The sequence below is a fragment of the Bombus flavifrons genome, chromosome 15 (genome assembly GCF_040668555.2).
Source record: "Bombus flavifrons isolate JBK064 chromosome 15, iyBomFlav1_principal, whole genome shotgun sequence".
Classification (NCBI taxonomy): Eukaryota; Metazoa; Arthropoda; class Insecta; order Hymenoptera; family Apidae; genus Bombus; species Bombus flavifrons.
The window spans coordinates 5,826,998-5,847,347 of NC_138456.1; the positions used below are offsets into that span (position 1 = coordinate 5,826,998).

The 20,350-nt window shown below is 34.5% G+C and overlaps 1 protein-coding gene across 7 annotated transcripts in view; it reads right to left on the reverse strand.

The window, feature by feature from the left end:
• The window catches only part of Mef2 (myocyte enhancer factor 2), a 73,055-nt gene that overhangs the window by 18,930 nt on the left and 33,775 nt on the right, over positions 1-20,350 (reverse strand). Inside the window, exon 1 of one of the 7 annotated variants that reach the window (XM_069128573.1) lies at positions 5,080-5,428. The exons of 4 other annotated variants lie outside the window; for them this stretch is intronic. The gene's annotated coding sequence lies outside the window, so the exon portion shown is untranslated. 2 more of the 7 variants (XM_069128572.1, XM_069128571.1) reach the window with 2 other exon arrangements.

The following is a 20,350-nucleotide window of genomic DNA, read 5'->3' on the forward strand; positions in this document are numbered from 1 at the left end:
TTCATGCTTATGCAGATAAGTTCATTGATTATTCTAAATTCTTGAAAAATTCCAATTTTATTTTCAAATTTCAAATGTTTGATTCGATTTGGTTGGATAAATCGATAATGTTCAACTTCAATAATCAAATTTCAGATTCGGTGAAATTACTAACTATTTCTACGTTTAAATTTTGAATAATTGTGATAAATTCGATTTGAAAAATCGGTCAATTTCATTAATCGAATTTGGAACAATCGATGTAGTTTCGATTCGATACGATACGATTTTCATCGGGTTTAATCGTCCATAACCTATTCGAATATTCGACTGCCAACGTTTATTCGATAAATCGAATTGTACCCACTTCGATTAAGTGGAAACCTGTGTTCGATTGCAGTAATAAAATTGTATTGTATAATAATAAAAATTATTTGGAAATTAAGAAAAATTGCATCTAACTCAATCAATTAATCGCTTGCATTCGATAGCTTTCTCTCGACTGATGAATTCCAATGCTCGGATACACCGAGTCCGGTAAAAACATAGGCTTTAATGTTGTTCTAATTCTAAACTCCATCAACTATATTTACCGAACCCCCTTTCATTCATTCCGAGCACGCGATCTCTCGCTATATGAATTAACACGCGTTTCACGGGCAAACGTTATTTTTGTCGTGCCTATCTTGTGCATCGCGAAATTATGTTGCACCGTCACTGATCGTAATTATATCACACTCGTGAATCCGTCGACTCTCGCGATCAAATCAAAGGCGATTCCAATACCGACTATTGCCGGTCAAATACGCGATTCGCCTTTACAAGGACATTAAACGCTAACCACAATTAAGCATTCGACAACGACTAAGCACAATTACTTCCAATGCTTTTTATACATCTATTCCTTTCTTTAAGTATAAGACGATTTTAAATATTTGTCTTACTATCTTCAATTCGTAAAAAGTAAAAAAATAGCTTGCATACGTAAGTAATTTCAAGGTTAGATTTAGGTTAAACTGGATTATCAAATATTAGATTACAAGATTCAAATGAGACATTGAATATTTAAGCAAGTATATTCATTGAAAAGCATAAGAGGAACACAGTACACAATAATGCAGAGGTTAGGTCCCGTTATTTGATGTATCAGACAAAATAACTGAATTATTAAATGTTAGGTACATATAGAAATGATATTAATTGAAAATCAGAAGGAAAATACAGTATAGAGTAACTTAGAGAACAGGTTTCTTTACTCGATATTACGCTTAAATAACCAAATATTAGATACGAGTGAAATATTGCATGTTACTAATTGTAGATTTCACGTGAAAAATATAAGTCCATTTTCGTTGATTTTGAGGTTATCTAACAGCTAAAATAGAATGTTACGTTACGAATTGAAAACGGGGATAATCTATATACATTTTTTAAAAGTAGATGATGAATTTTTCTAAGCTGCAAAAAAAAAAAAGTAAAATATAAGTGCATAAGCAACATTACGATAATGAAAACGCGTATTTAATTCAGGACTTATATAGAGACACAGTTTCTTCAGTAACTAGATTTCAAATACGTAGTACATTTACTACAGAAGCATAAAAGATATGTCTTGTCATATTCTTTCCCTATGATCTTCCATTATTAATATTAAATATATATGAAAATATATAAAGTCCAGTTCGTATGGTACTGGAATATTATTTAGAGTGCGATAAAGTCCCTTAAAAAAGATGATTTAATTCCAACCGATGTACATTTATCATTATCTATTACAGTGCGATTACACGATAAGCGTCAAGTTACAATCGAGACAAATTCCGCCGCGAATTTTCCATTTATTTCAAAATAGAAGATAATGGAATGAATCGTTCATTCAGCAAGCCGATCGCACGTTTCTCGTATTGTGAAATTCCGCGAATGATTATTATTGGCTATCGGGGGTACGCGATTAAAAAAGAAAGCTCGAGCAAAAAGCAATAGAGGGTCCACCCGCTCGATGCTTCTCTTTGCTAGTGACTAGTGACAATAAAGAGAACACTCGTGGAGAGGCTAGAGAGAGAAGAGGTTGCCGCTCGAGCTGTCGTCCGATCGAATTCGGTTTATTATACAAGAGCGTAGAACGCGAACCGAGGGTCAGCGACCACCGCGTATTTCTCTATACACGTCGCATTTTGCACTCGCGTCCAGAAGCTATCCCTATCGAATCGAGTAATGTCTCGCTATATTATGAACCACCAGCTTTTTATTCTTTGCTCCCTGCTGGAAATAACAATCTGTGTTCAATGGACTTTATAAATTGATGTGTGATTCGATTCTATCTAAAGATATTTAAATGTTACTTCTCTGTTTTTTATTCAATTACTAGGCTGCGGATTTTCATGCATTTATAGAAAATTTGGAGATTCAAAAATGCATAGAACGTATATACCAAGCAAAAATATATCTGGTATTTGTTATGATATTTAGTAGATAAAATTTCCGTCTAAGTTGCATTTTTTAAATTCGTAAAAATATGAATTACGATATTTTTTGGAATATTTCCGCTGATTCTTTTAATTTACATATCTAGTTGTAAATATTTGACGTTTATTAAATAGACGCCCTGTCGAAATTTGTTAGTTTCTTGTAATTACAATTTTTCTAAAAATTTTGTTTTATTACGTGTAATCTTGTGTGTTTTATTCTATACGTTTTGTGGTGTTTACTAAGTAGATATTGTGATGTCTAAAATTTTGCAAAAACTTTAAAGCTAACAATTACTAAGTACCAGTCATTAAATAGAAAACTAGCATTCCCAGATATTCATGATTCTTAGTGACACTATTTATCTTAATCCCTAACATAATATAATTACTAGAAAAATATTATTTTCCATGGGTGGTCATGCTATATCAAACTTCGATATATGGTATCAAACATTGATAACTAGAGAAGATTTAACACTTCATTGGTCCCGATATGCAAACCATACTAATACTGCTTTTAATTCTGTTACAAAACAGTAATATCATATAATAATATTCATAATTGTCTAATAACAACTTGATGCTAACACCAATCCAATATTTAAATGGCAATGTACTAGTTAGGTTAAGTTGCAGATGGGCTACTTTAATTTGCTATACTAATTTCGATAGGAGGGCTCATACGAGTTGCGATAACATATACTTTATCACATTGGAAGCGTAGCTCGACACGTGTACTTAGTACATAGTACGATATGTTGAACTTTGCCAAATCGTTTCCTTCGAATAGTTTGCAACCGGATAAACGTTATCTCGATATCGTGGTGGGTTTGATTCGCTCGTTGATACATCATGTGATTGTGTCGTCGTTCGCAAAAAACGTGTCAGTAGAAAAACAGAGACGAAACCTATAGATATAATCGGGGCAACCTAAAATTGCTTTCTTTTTTGTTAAATACTTATAACATTTAACGGTAAGTGTTTATAAAACAAACTTATGAATATTTATATAATTTAAATTTTTACAATGATCGCATAAATTGCAGACTTCAAATGTTTAAGAACCTGCTAACTGATAATTTTCTGTAACTACATTAGAGAATCGCGCAAGAAAAATAAAAAAAAACATTATATTATTTATACATCGTATACAGTAAATCACCTAACTTGTAGAAATTTCTATCATAGATAAAATTCGTTCAAAAATTTACCAATTATATGTTAATCCGTTTATACCACTAAGTAAAACCTTTCCTGCATGATATTGATTTTACGTTATTATGTCACAAAAATAATTAGAAATATAAAAATCTATTACAACTCTAAATTAGATATCTGAAAGCATTTTAACGAATTTTTATAGAATATTTTATAGGATTTAAACGTGCGAAATTCGCGCCGAACCTAAAATATCCTAGTGCCATTGCTAATGATAAATAACTGTAGCCAACTATCAACAAGAAAAGAACTGTTTCACAATTGAACACTGCGTTTGATAAACTCACCGACTCGAAGTGAGCTCGATCAGTCGAACATTTCGACGGCTCGTTCGCCAATCGATCGATCTTCTTGCGCACACTGAATCGATATCAAAACAAAGATGGCGAGAGATCGCGCACTCTTCACAGATGTTATTATCACAATGTAATTGGAGAATCTCCGTTCAGGCACTCGGTCATGCGAAGTTTCAAAAATCCTCACGTTTATTGTCTGTATCAAAATTCCATCTGTGTCTCAATAAAAATCTGGACTCGTAAAAGTGACTTCTTGATCGCTCTACGACCATAAAGAGAAAGAAAGAGGGAGGAGAAAGAGCGAAAGAGAGAGAGAGAGAGAGAGAGAGAGAGAAAGAAACGTATTATCCGAATGATATAATATTTGTCTTCAGATCCACTTCCGTTGTCGACAAATGTTAAACTAGAGATTCACGGAATAGCCTCCATTGGTCACAATACAGTTTACTTCGTTACAGGCACGTTTTTCAAACTTTTATTGAAAACTAGTCAGCATCTAATTTTCATTCGCATACGCAAACACACATGTAGGAAATATAGAGATATATATATATATATATATATATGTACATATGTATATATCTATAATATACGTATACACGTATATACGAAGCTATAAGTGAGAAAATACAATTATCGAGAGGTTAGTCTAGTCAAAGGTGCGAGGAGAAAAGCTCGTTCTCCAGAACGGACGTCAATGGTCCCGCGATCGATATCTCCCCACTAACACCCTCGCGAAAGGTACAACTTTAAGATCAAAACAAAACTTCTCGTCGAAGCCGATTACGTAGAAATAACACACGAGCTTTTTGGCACGTACATCAAAACTTGCACTCGTTTTTTTTTTCCTGGTGATTCGATCAACCACGCGTCACTTGGTTCGCACGCTGGATTTCATCTGGGGTTCGTCAAACATCGACAAACAAGCCAATCAACGTATTCCATTCGATAACGACAACGTATATACGGCGACAACAAGAAACTTCCTTTATTGTTTCACGATTGAAACGTCTTCTTCGTCTTCTTGCACTTTTGTCGTTTCTTTGTCCCCTTCTGGTATGTATCACGATATATTCGTGATATATCGATACTTTCTCCTTCTGTGTTCTTTTTCTCACCTTTACGACTTTATTAAACGTGTAAAGATGAACGCCAAGCGAAAAAACGATTCTTCAGGATCCAGCTAACCAGGAAGCTAGGTTAGCTAGGTTAGAATTATCCTGGCTGACTAGAAGCGATGACTAGAAACGCGCGTCCGTTTCTTAAAATATATTTTTTTCACGTGCGGCGGAGCCGTCGATTCGCACTGTGCTCCACGTAGAAGATTCAAATTTAGAAGCGTCGTATCGGACGGTAAAAAAGCGGGCCGCGCGCGCCTCGACCAGTTCGCGGTCGAGCCTGAAATAAAGATTTGAGGAAGTCGCGTGGAGAGCACGGGAACGAAAGAAAGAGAGAGGAAGAGAAATAGAGAAAGAGGGTAAATGAGAGAGGAGGAGGGGGGCGCCTGGCCGTGTTGCACATACCAGTCGGTCCACCTCGCCTCTGAAGTTCGCCTCGGCACGCCGAACTAACGTCGACGAGGTTCAACCGTTGATTGGCTCTCACCGAGATCGACGTCAGACGCCGACTCGCCAATTGCGCGCCGCCGTATGCGCCGCGCATGCGCTCCGCTTTCAGCCTCGACAGTCGCGCTGGCATTTCAGCTTCGACCGCGCGTTGAACGACGTTATTACAGTTTCGTGTTATAATCTTCGACTGTCAATTAGTCCTTTTTTATGTCCATATATGGATGATTGAGTCTTTTAATTATTTTAACACGTTGATTGCCACACAAATTTTACATATTATGCCCTGGAAGTAATAAGTTGAAATATATTATATTATAACATTTAATTTTTGCAAAATATATTGTATTTGCGCATTTTTTTCTGACGATATTATCTAAGTCATTCGCATTGTTGAAAATTGTTTAGTCCATGAAATTTATCTTATTTGAACTGTTCGGAACAATTTAGTTCTAAATTTAGTTCTACACAATTTAGTAACGTGGGTCACCGGTGGTCACCGTGGTAGTCAACGTGTTATGGTCACATTTTGCGCTTAGAAAATTCAATTACATGATCTAAAGAGAAAAGGAAATTTTTTATTTGAAGTGATTAACCCAGCTGCGCTTTTTATTTCATTTCTAACCCAGTCGCGTTTTTCTAACACTAAGAAATGTTTTACTTTAAAATATTGTAAGTCTCCTTGCTTGTTGAAGTAAGAGTAAAGTTGGCATATAAAAATTCTAGAATCACAGCAAGGTTAAAAATTAGATAAAGTATTGTAGATAATAAAAATAAAAGTAAATAATAGTAAGTAATAAAAGATATTTGAAATCTGCAAAATATGAGGTACTTAAAAGAAATGTTCAGATAACAAGTGATTATTATTAAAAAATGTCAACTTTTATAGATATTATCAACATATTATATAAATAAAAATGAAGAAATTATTCTAATAAAAATATACCAGATGAGGCTTTTGAAGCACCAACATATGACTATTCTTTTTATTTCAAATGTAAAGGATTTCAAAATAAAGCATAACATTCAGAATAATATACATCCTTTTAAGAATATAGGAAAGTAACCGAAATATTGCTGGTCATTCATAAACGTTTCGCCCATAAGTTGTAAGTCGGTTCATGTCGGAGTCAATGTAAATTATAATCACAAAAGTTCAGATAGCTATGCGTAAAAGTGGCATCTTTACACTTTATTAATATTTCGCCAGCCAGAAATAACGACGCGGTTAAAGAATTTAACCGACTACACTGTGTCACCTGTGGTACTCAAAGTGTACGTTGGAGGATGAAAATAACGAATGCATTATAAACGGTACCCCATTTGAACTACGATTATCGATCGATACATGTACACATTATTATACATGTGTTCTATCGATCGTTCGAGTAATAAATCAAAGTCAAATATGTGCCGTTTCTAACATAACAACATAAGATGAAATTCTACCGAGTAAACTATCAGACGTAAATATATTCGATATTTGATTTTGATTATCTGCGATTAGAATTTGAATTTGATTCGATTAATCGGATTTTCATACATAGCTCAATCGATTTCTTAAATATCTAAAGATTTCGATGTCAATACAAACGATTTTGATTACATAGTTGTATCATCGAAATTTGATTTAGCGATCCAAGTTCCGAGCTTAAGATCCTTAAGTCATTGAGTATGAGATTACATAGACATGATACCACGTATAATGGAAACGTCACTTTTACGTGTGAATAGCTTGACGCGAGTACAGTTCTCCTACCAGTATAATGTCACAGCTGAACTATCAATCCGTACATGTATATATATTAGTCTCATTTATCCCTGCCTAATCCGTTATATACACATACAATGCCAGATTTTTAATCCCATACGTTTTGTTTTATTATGTCTACCCAACATATGTTACATGCATAATATACAAACATTAAATATTCATTGAGTACATCAGTCTACAAAAATATGAACATTATTTGTATTTATCCAAAAACTTCCACAAATGCCGTTATGCAGATTATTTCTTATTAATCAAAGTTTGTCAACCGTATTAGTTAATTTGAGGTTATGTTATGTTAAATTCTCATCATTGCGGTTCTGACAGTGAATCGTTCGATTGAAAAGGAATTAACTGATGAAAATCAGGGAGAGATCATGCTTTTATAGTGACAAATGGAATGCTAGGAGAAAATTGTTGACGCTACCAGGCAATATTCTAACTTGTATGGGATCGGTATTTGAAATTGACAAGACGATTGATCGAATATTGCGGCGAATACGTCGAATTACGGGGGCAGACAAATACAGAGGCCATATCACGGCGGATGCCATCGGTAAACTCGAAAATCCAACTCGATAAATATTAAACGAGCCGAGACGCTTGATGGCTGCTAGCGACTAGCTTCCATCAGTTATTCGCCAGCCATCCGACAGCCGTGCGAAATGAAATTGAATCGAGGAGCCACATTCGAGTCGCTTGAACACTTCGAACCTGATTACGTAATATTTCAAATCAATTTCGATAGATTACGGGGTGGTGTTTTTCCAAAATGGAAACTGAATTCAAGTAACACTTGTCTTTGGTTACTTTAAATATTTTCGGCACTTTATCTATGTATTAGATGAAATATTATGATAACTGCATAATTCTACTAATTAAGTAATTTAGGAGTTTAATGTGAAAAATTTGTAACAAGATATAAGATTTTAATTGAAGAATAAAGATAGATAATTTCATACAGATTTGGATAAGACATATTCGAGATAAATTTGAATAACCTGCTTGAAAATACCACTAAAAAAACAGTGCAGTAATTGTGGAAGTATAATGTTTGAATTTAACACGTTCTCAAAATCCGAAAATTATTTAACAAATCAAATGGAAAAATTAGTAGATTCTACTGTGAGATTTAAATGATGAATATTACTTCGATCGAGAGAATTACTTCTTCGAAAAGATGAAGTCACCCAAGAGGGCACACACGATCGTCACAGTGACCTGAATTTCGGGCAAGATGAGGGAAAAGGGAGAAAATCAATTGACTGAACATTTTATCAAATCTTAATTTTATCAAATTACGCTCTCTACGATGAAATATTCAAATTGAACACTATTGTAAATCACTAAAAGTGACTAACGAGTGTCACATTCCCACTATAAGAAAAAGACTTTTGGTATCAATTATGAACCTAATTATAACCTTCTAAGAACCATCTTTACCACAGTTTTCCAATTACATGAACTTTCGAAAGGAATTTTTAATTTCTAAGTTACAGGAACAACTCATTAAAAAGATTGTCAATTTTATTCTAATAAAATCATTATAACATAACCTACTTTATCCTTACCAAATGACACTAGCCACCGATAAAGAACATTCACAGTTCAAATTCCTCTTTCAAACTAATACAATAATAGCAAATGGAAATAGGGATTCATCCTTAGAAGAGAGAGAGAGAAAGAGAAAGAGGGAGGGGGGGGGGAGATAAGAAGGAAAAACAAAGAACATCTAGAATCTAGACTGGCAGAGTAAAAACGTCTTGTCGAATCATCTTCGTACGCGAAAAAAGCTCAGCAGCAAGAGCTGGCAATGCCTGTCGATATTTAACGAATTATCCCAGGTGCGGGTAAATATAAATCTACTCCAGGTCGGATCGTATGTATTATGCATGAGCTGCAATGTAGCTGTCCCCCTACAGAGGCCGGATAACCTAACCCGTCGAGAGAGCCGGCGAGTGTTCAATATATCCTAGCCTATCGATCTCGTCGACCGAGCGCGAAAAGACGCGAGAAACGGGATAGTGGATAAGTAATTAATATTCTCCGGATAGAGATAACGAGCGATACCGTAGAGAAGGACAACACTGGCCAATTCTGATGCACGCGTGCCTGCACTCGAGTTGTGGCCTAAAGAGGACCAACGGGTGGACTAGTGACACAATGAGAGATAGAAATACAATATGTTTAGGGAATTTTCTGGGAACTTTTGTTTGATATTATCTTGTCTCTCACGTAATTGGTTTTGTGGCCATTATTTATAAGAAATTGAATACCAGGAATTTAAGAAATGTATTATTTATTATTAGATACTATTATTTTAAGAAATATATAAATTATCCAATGTGTATATATAAAATTTCCAGTATTACATAGACTACCTTAGATCTAATTTAGTTTAATAGATATTAATATAGTAAATGGTCCAAAATTTCTATTTACATTCATTTACATAAAAATATGAATTTGAATAAAAATCCGCAGTCCAGTTATAATATCATTATACAATACGAAGAAGATAGAATAAATTTGCTAGATTTCATTTACTAGTCTCGTTAAATTTTAATTATATACCTGGATTAGATACCTGGGTTGGTTTTGAGTTGCGATTATTGAGTAAAATCTTTATCAAAATTTAATTTTTCCAACGAATAAAAGATCCCTCCGACTACAGTCAATGAACAAAATCAGGATAAATGTAATAATAACTTCATATCAAACGTAGACATAAATAAATGTAGAAAACCAAGATAAATATACCAATAATAATTTCATAATGATTTTATACATTATTTAGTCGAACAGAATTTGTAGATTCAAAACATTAATTTGAATGTATAAAATTATTAGAAATCTCATTTTTTCCATTTATGAAATAGCTAATCCAAAACCTGCTAATCAAACAATTAATTTTTTCCAAAACGGACGGTGTTATTGCGTTTGATGACGTCTAAGGTTGCTTAACAGTTACAGCACAATGTATCGCAGTGAGTAGACCGATCGGTGGCAATTGTGTCTGCAACAATAGCAGATGTCAAATTGTCGGATGATCTTCGTTGAACGCGGAACGTAAGCTACTTTTGTGAAAACACGCCGATACATTATGCATTCTTGAGCGTGCAAGTTTACGCGAGATGCTTCCGAGAGGTTTGCATTACAAAAATACCTTGGACGAATGCTTGGAACTATCGATAACTCGCTACGAAAGTCTAAACTGTCCACACTGTTTGTAAAGCGGCTTTTTTCTTTGATCAGAAAATGAATTAGAATCCTCCATATTTGACTTATACAATTTTCAAATGTTACTTTTTATTATTATGCTTGTAACTTTTAAGTTAAAGACTCTCGTTGTAAAGAATAAATAAAATAGAAATTTTCGAACATGATTTTACTTGAACTATAATAAACTGTCTTTTATCGTAAACATTTTTCTATCCTCTTATTTGAAGCTCATTTAGTTTCTATACGAAATTATTTCATATACGTAAATTACTATCGCTGTTATGAGACTTGTCTGTTACGATTATATTGGTAACGTTTGAAACCAGTCTGAAAGTACATAGAGGAATTACAGGATATTCAGTACAAGTACATATGTATTTCGCAGAGAAAAATTGATCCCGCTCAATATTCAACGGAACCATATTTAACACTTATCATGTACTTAAAATGGCTATTCATATGTATTATAATTCTCTACTAAATATATGATTGCAATCAGGATCTTGTATCTCCTGATCTATCTATATATATTTTCAGGTTGGTTTCAAATTTTATCCAATGTAACCATAGCAATTCTGTCTAATTACAGTTCTAATGTGATTTTAAAATACTTTATATAACACTCACAATATGAAAATAAAAGCTTCTCATGGTAATGATTCAAATTCTTTCCTGGGTCAGTGTACATATTATATGAGCCGTCCATAATCCGAAGTGATAAAGTTCAATTTTTGAAACTTTTAAAATTGTAGTGCCAAGCCATTTGATTGATGCTTATGTTATATAGTCTCACCAATTTTCTCTACTTTTTGTTTTGTATAAATAAACGGCTTATAATATTATAATACACCAGCCGATATTTAGTGCTAAATTGTACAGTTTCCACTGCTTTTATTTTCGAAGTATGTATTTTATTACAAATCTGTTATTTCATTCATATTATGCGTGTCTTATAATGTAAGATGCTAAATAAAGTAAAATATTTTAGAATTTTTCAATAGGTGTAACGAGTACTTGTACTCGGTGTCCTAATATTTATGGCCACTATGTACAGTGAATATAAATTCAAATACATACTTAAATAAAAAATCGTGCGATAGAAGCGCCATATGTTTAGTGGTCATTTTTCAAATTATTCCTCCTAACCTCCTTCCTATTCCTAACAAGAGAAGAATATGTAATGCATATGAATAGTTGAAGAGAGAGATAATTTTGTGGAGGAGACCACACATGCACACGTAACACAAAGACAGGGCATGGAGAGCGTTTCCATTTCATTGATTGCTCGCGTCGCGACTCGATGGGACGGAACGTGTATCGGGTAAACGTCAGCGTGGCAAGTTGCGCGGCCGGAATAATCGGCCCGCTGAAACGTAGTTAATCATAATGCCGATTATTTCGCGGATAGTTGCAGGAACCGGCGTCTATTTCCGTTTCACCGTCCGTCTCGTTTCTGTCATTCCCGATACGATTCTATTTGCGAGTGATCGACCGGGTCACACGGTTAAGCGTCGTTCATCCGATAATGAAGATGGACTTCTCGAGATTTTCCTGTAGAATTTAATATCAGATTGAACGCGGTGCACGTACCGCGCAAGATCGAATCGAATCGAATTCTCCGAAACATTGGAACGGTCCCTTTATTATCGATCGAGGTGTCTCTCATCAAATATGAAATTTGGAAGATGATAAATAGCATGTTCTCAGTTATAAAATAATATACTGAGGTCGCGACACTTTAGTTTTCTAATTTGTCTTCTGGAATAATATTAGTAAATTAATAAGTTATAAGTAGAGGGCGGATTTTTATGCACTTTTTAAATGCATCTTTATAAATATAACTAAGGAAATGGAACTTAAATAGAGATTCGTTTTATCTGTTGTACATGAAGATTTTGGCATACAAAATGGGGGGATATAAGATCTGGATAAAAGAAACATTTGGTATTATTAAAGATCCTATCATGTAATTAAAACATTTTCTTGGCATAAGCTAAATTAGAATAAGCCCTGACTGCACATTCCTCACTGATGTTTATTTATAGGTTATGTAAGTGGGCAGTAAGTCGTTTTAACAGTGTACTGAGTCGTGCATGGTCCAGCATAGCGGCTGTTCGTGCACAGGGATAAATTCACGGATGGTTACTATTGGGGTTCTTAATAATGAAAGGGTTAACACGTTCCCTGTCGCGTGTGTCGCGTACGTTGAATTTACCATTGAGATCGGATGTTTCCTCTGCTAAATACGGTACGCGATATTTTACAAAATTTGAGATGAGTATTCAAAATACCTATAATCATTGTTTCATAGCAAATAATATATGTTGTATAATTTCTTGACTGATGAATTTAATTCTTACAGATTATATAAATATTATTAGAATTTCGCGTCATGGAGAAAGTTGATGGTTTTAATAATAAATTATTGGATCGTGAATCTCTATGCAACTATAGAAAATTGAAAGATGATAAGGACAAATATATAAAATTATAAAATATTCAAAATATAATTATTGTAATATTTAGCGGATATAACAAACTTCTGCTTAGGTTCTATTCTTTTTAATTATGTCTACGGAAATGTGAATTTACATAAATATCAGTGAATGGATTATTATTTTTACAATATATTAGGAAAACTATTATTTTAATAATGATAGGATTTAAGAATCTTCGACGATCACAGGTATTGATATATTTTTTAGTAAGAAAATCACGCAATTGAAATTCAAGGTGGGTGCTGGAAAGATTCGTTCGCTTTGTTTCTCGTTTCTTCAACTATTTCCATCTGCATGTTAAACGTGCAACAGAAAAACACATTTAATCGAACTTACGGCTTTATTAGTTTAACTTCATTTCGCTTTAGATGACATGCTATTTATTTATCTATTTATTTCTTTACGTATAGAAAGGATTTTCTATATATGTGTGTGTGTGAACAGGATATCATAATAATAATAATAATGATTGCCAAGGAGGAGAATGTTTTTACATAAAAGTTCATCAATTCTAAAACAGCTATAGTTTACGTTAACGAGATTCAAGATTATTATAATTATAAAGTGGTGCTTTTTATAGATAATTATTTAGTACTTTGAGAAATAATTTGTATTTTACTCGTGAGAATACTAAGTACGAAATTAAATAATTCGCTACTGAGAAAACAATAGTGCTCATTTCCATACTAACATTTTCCACTTCTTAGAAGTTCTTATAAAATAATTCTATAATTAAGCGTCTACGATAATTAAGTATGGCTTGTCAGAGTACATAATTTTGTTACCAGCGAATGCTCTGTTATACATCGTATTTCAAAATTGTACAATTCTACTAATTATTTCCTGATTCTACTAATTCTACTAATTCGTAAACTAACTGTACCACAGCTTTCAGTAAGAATTGCTTTAATAAAGATCGACCATATCTCTCAATAAAGATTACGAACAACAGAACTCATCATTTTCTTGCAAATTAAAATTCAAAATATGAAAGAAAATAGCGCGATAATCCAAACTAAGTTCGCTATAAACTACAACTTTCAATAAAAATAACTTTAATAAAGATTGAATCGCTCTCGAAGAACGATTAGTAAACTGCGGATTTCTATTGTCTGAAATTTAAAAATCTGTTAAGAATATAAAAATCTAAAAATTGTTAAATCTTCAAAAATGTATAGGATACAAATGATACGCAAACATATATAAAATATCCGCGACATAGTATTTTATATAATATTTAACCAGCAATATAATTTCCCACCTAGTTATCGTTCTTTAAATTTTATTCGTAAAGATACGAATTTGCAGAAATATCAGCAACCTAATGGTTAGAATTGTCATCGAGAGATACGAAGGAAAAATCGCACGATCCCATAGGATGCAACGGGGTTCGATCGAGTCGCATAGCCGTTGAAAAAGCGTGCTCCGGAGAAAGCGGGGAAAAAGCGAGGAAAAAGGGAACGGTTAACTAGACGCGGATACCTTAGAGCACTGTGTAAAAGGGATGTCGGCCCTCGTGATCTCCTTTTGCTCGACGGTGCGAAGGAAAAACAATACCTACACGTAACAAATACCTTTGGAGAGCCCCGATCAATAGCAATATCGGGACACACTGTGCCGTGGTACCCTATGCTCTTGGATATGTACGAATATCGCATTATGACTTCCCACCGTCTATACTTTTCTCAATAATCATAATATTCTGTTCGAATTTTTCCAGCGTCATTGAGTCGATTAAATTTGCTGAGTTTGAAATTTGTTGTAAGTTGCTTCGTGTTTAACGAAGATTAGAAATTATGTTGAACCTAGTCTTACCTAGGTAAGTTCTAGGGAAGTTAGCACTTTATGTTGCTTTAGATAAGTGCGTCATACGAGAGGAATTTCTTAGTTGGTTCCGTGTGAGGAATTTTTTCTGGTGGGATCAGTGCATTACGTTGATCGTTGAAATTTCTTGTTAAATACCAACCAAATAATAAAGCTTGCAAAGACAATATGGAAAAGAAGAGAGTTGGAAAATATCTTGAACTTTTCTAAATTTTACCTAGTCGGAGTTTCATATTTTCAGGAAACTGGACATTAACTAAACGATAAAACTTGACAAGGAAACGTGAACGAAAATTCCAAAATATTCTCGATCAATATTCTTTTTAATATTCACCCAGTCTAAATTCTACAGCAGGAAATTCATACTTTTAGAAAAGAACCACATGCTACAACTATAAATGGAGAATACAGCTTTAAAAATGTTAGAAAGTTTAAACAAATCCCTTTGCGGATTTCTGTAACCTTGACTCTTCTAACATTCGAACAATCAGAATTTCACATCATGAAGAGATCTTCAACCCTTCCAAGATTCAGCTAAGTTTCTTACAATCGAAATTTCGTATTACCGAAAGACCTAAATACTAAATTAAAATTTAAAGTTCGAATAGCAAAACTTCGACAGCGTTAAAAATTCCCAAAAAGGCTTCCAGTCTAACCTACGAAACCATCATATTTCATTTTAACAAGCGAACAATAGTTGCCACTCCAGCCATTTCAGAAACAACCCATCGCACGAACTCGTGAGATCTCGTTAATCGTCACGAGACGTCAGCAGACGTCCGACGAACAGCTAGCTTCCCGTATAAGGAGGAAAGGCTGGTTTTAAAGGATGGAGAATGAAAATACCAGGTGGCCACCAAACCATCTCTCGGCTCTAGAGCGAAACTAGTGAGTCGAAAAGGCGATCGTAACGGCTGTCCTGTCCCTCAGACGTACGGCATTCGTGGTCCAGGCGGCGTCTGTTGCCGTACCGGATATCCGCTCATCCTGCCACCACCGTAGAAACATCTTGGCTTCCGACGACGCTGGAAAATCTCTCTGCAGCCCGTTCGCTTATAAAATACGAACACGTGTCCTGCTGTGTTCGAATATATAGGCCTTTCGATAAGTGTTCTCGACTCGGTTTCTATTACGCCTCGATAAATCAATTTAGGTTGGGTTTGAGTGTTTTCGATTCGAGGAGCATGATATAACTTGAAATATTGCCGATTGCATCTCTAATCGTTTAATGCGTGTGTATAAGGGCATAGATTTAGCGATGTTTAGTTTAGCTGATTATTTTCAGTCGTTGATTTTTATGGATCAGAGAGTTAGGACGTTTATACGTGCTTTAATAAATTGCTATCATGCGAATAATTTATTTAGTATCTGTCAGTGGATCTCAGTAACATAGGTGACGATTCTGAATTTTAATAAATAGAAAAAAATCTATAATAGGACGTAAATTGAATGTATAATAGAAACAAGAAGAGAATGTTATATCTTTCCATCTTAGATATAAATAATTCGTTAAAATTTCGCCTGGAATCACTTATTCCTCGAGTTTCTTCCTATTTTAGAATACGTAAATGAATTTTTCTCTGGCATCGACCACTAGAAGTTAGTCAATCACAATTATAAAATAAGAATTGAAGCTTTACGAACATGATAGAAACGTCGTCACTCTTATTTGTCTACTAAACGAAATATCTATATATAATGGTAGGAAAAGATAATATTTTTCACAAAACTGGAGGGAATAATAATCATTCCGTTGAAAAGATAAAGAACGATAGTAATAATTATACCCCTAAGGAGGTCAAGAATAATAACAATTATTCCTCTAAGATTATATAAAATAACATTGAGTAGAAATTTATTCGCTATCTTTTACGTTGCATTAATTACCAATTCACTTTAAATTTATATACTTTCTTCTCACTCGTCAATTTTAAATTAAAATAAGAATGTAGAAGTTTAGAAAGTAATTTCCTATCATTTGAATAAATTACAATTGATCGAAAAGTAAAGTCGAAGAATAAATGATAAAATCTAAAAAAAAAAAAAAAAAAAAAAAAAAGCAAACCAACTTGATTTCTATATTATTATTTTTTATTTATTTATCGCAGCGAGGCTCAAAGTCCAGTGGAATCGTTCTGAATTAATTTCTATGTCTAATAGCAGGAAAAGACAAACGTGAAAAGATAAAGAAAAACAACAACGAAGTAAAAAGCAAATATAATAAAAAAAAAAATAACGAAAACAAATATTCAACTAAGCAACGACAAGTTGCCTGCATCGATTAAAAGGACGAAAGGAACTACATTCCCAACATACTTCTACGAATGGCAAAAAAGCTCCGTAGAACAAGTTTCGGCGCGTTCATCTTTTGAAACGGGACGAAATCCGTGGCAGAGGCACCAAGAGCTGCCATTTAACCGTGGCACGTGTGATCTGCGCACTTGGCACGCGACCAAAAGCGAGAGAATAAGACCAAACTCCGGAGATGACGTCACCAGGTGACTAGTATCATGAAGACCGGACGAAATCTGCGAGAGCGAGGCCATCCGATCATTCCCGTTTTACAATGTGTTCACACTGTGAACTATCGCCAGGCACACGTTTTCATCGACAACGAGGGGGAGCAACAGGTTCCACTCTCTCTGTTTTTACGGTTCCACCGAGGAAACGAAGCCCTTTCGACTCGCGACGAAAGCTTTGTCTCTTAGCGATTTGCTCGATCGAAACGATTAGAGTGCGCTTACTTCCCCAGGGGGATCGAAAAGTGTTTTCGATGCTTAATAACGATTGCGCGATGCTTTTCTCTGTTCGAATTGTTATTGTTTGCAGATTTACTATTTGAAGCTCGTTGTTTCTAGGGAATTTTTTTTGTCATTCTTAAAAGTACATTGGGAATATGTTTGAACGTTGTATTCTACTGATTACGAGATAGTTGTCCACTCCGTTTGGTATCACTTTTACGTTGCTCTCTGAAAAGCTCTAACAGTCATGATGGTTTCAGGTGGTTTTCATCGGATACATTCTACATTTATCTCGATGCACTTCGACCATCATTTGGAATCGACAGAGCAAATCAACGATAGGATAAGTGGAAGCGCTCCTCTTTTATGGTGATTTTAGTTAAGAATCAAATAAATCAAAATGTGTTTTGTCCTTACACGTATTAAAATTCTTGCGTGCTCATAATTCGCCGATAGTTGAGCTTCAACGTTCTGAAGCTCTTCTCGTACATGTTGGTTGGAAGTTATACTACAGAAATATTTTTCTATCAATCTGATGCCGCCATGCCGTAGATTTGATTTTTTGGTATATAAATATTAATTGGTTCGAGCGTTTTACTATTTATACGTTTTAGTAAGCAAACATTTCGGTACACGAATATCCTATTATTGGGATGTTTCGGTATCTAAACATTCCACTATTTATGTATTTTATTTGCCATATGTGCACGATGCGTAAAATTCTCCATTTCAATTTTACTTAAAATCTTGTTAAAACATTGCAAACAATTCTTCCTGTTTGCAAAATATCGTGTGATCAGACAAAGAAATTAGCTAAATAGTAGGATCCTTGAAGAAGGTTCCTTACTTATAAATCCAACTATCCGACTTCTATCATGCTAAAGTATAGATTTTGTCCACTTGTTACCGGATTGGCTGACGAGGCTATCTTTCTATTCGAAATCTCAAATGGATTTGTCGATTGTCCACGGCTCCTTAGCCTTATCAACCTCCACGCATCATCCTATTCTTCAGTCTAAGTCTCATTCCTTCTATCCTCTGTTCTTCTCCTCCAGATTTCACCATACAGACGCCCTATATGCCAATTCTTTACGCAATTATTCCAACTTTTTTTCCACCTCAACCAGCAACCTTAGAAAGAAGGTTTCTGTAACTTTAGCTAACCCGAGCGATGCACTAACGCAGTTTTAACACTTTGAGGACCGTATGCTCAGACAAGAATATAGCCTGAATTCCCGCGTATCTTTGGAGCGATTGGAAAGATATAAAAAGGTCGCTTAGGAAGTTCATTCTGATTTACACTTCGATCCGATATACATCTATTGAATTATATAAATTTATATAAAATAAATTCAATTATATAGGTGGCATTTTGCTCCACAACTTTCTCCATCTTTCACGCAACTAGAATATTCCATGCTTGTGAACCTCTCAGGTTTCTCGGCGAGAAACTTTTCGACATGATTTTTTATGGCGACCAGATTCCTTAGAAATCGGAACGAACTTTCCGAGCGACCAATATTATATTTTTTTACTGTTTTAACAGTAGTTAACATCTGTATAGGATATGAAGTATGTAAGACGCGAATTCGCGTCTGCAGTCTGCAAAGTAAATTAATTCAACGTACTCGTACGCTTGTGCGTCTTATTGTCTCACAGAGACTATGTGATACTTATCTTCCCCTTCTTACTTTGTAACCACCTTCTCGCAAAAACAGATCTTATCCCGTTTAATTAATAAATTAAATGAAATTACATGAAAACGTGAGCAAGATCGCAATGCAAGAACTTTAGAATCAAGAATTAAAGAAGTTCTACCTTATTTAATTCTAAAATTAAAGATACCTCCTCCTCGTTTCTCCATTCCTTCCCAAGAAAAAAAAAAAGAAAAAATAGACAAGAAAAGATATGAAAACGGTGAGGTTTCTAATATTTTGAAAATCTCTGTCGAATCGAAACAGAGACACAGACACCTAGTGTTCCTTTCCCCGAAGAAAGTTTCTCTGTGCCAAGTGCGTCTTTAAAAAGGGGTGAAACCCGTCGATCATTATAACACAGTTTCAAGGTGGTCGAGTGACGAGCTACAAATTGATCCTCATTCACCCTTCTCTGCTCGTGTATACGAGGGAAAAAGCGCGCGAGCACACCAAGCAAAGTTACCCTGAAATAACTCTTGCAGATTATGCGAGGTGAAAGAAGATAAAACGCGTATAAAGAGGCTAGTGAAAGTGCGAACTAATTTAACGTGTAAACTACTCTTGGCCTTTACAACGTTAATCTTCGCCAAAGAAATCCAATCGATCTTTTATTCTTCTCTCTCCTATTCTCTCTCTCTTTTTTTTTTTTTTTTAATTCCTTTACGATTTCCAATAGAGAATCGTCATCCGGAGATATATTTCTCAGAATTTCTCACGTTTAACTTCTACAATTCTTTGATTCAATTATTTATTCGATTATTTAATTACATAGAGGATGAAGCAATTAGAATACGTGCATTTACAAAGACAGACAGTTACCGAGCATAGACACTTGCAGGGAGAAAGGAAAATTAGAGCAAAATATAAATGACAGAGCATAATTATACGGTAAATTAAATATAAAGGTAACGTGTCTCGTAGATCGCTCGCTCGAATGATGCATCACTGGTGAAGAGATCTATGGGGACTGAAAAACTATTAACTATAAAGCAAATATGATTTAGAATATCCAATGGATATGTTTAGACTTATAAACGAGACATTGAAACAGTAACGGCTCCTTTAATGATT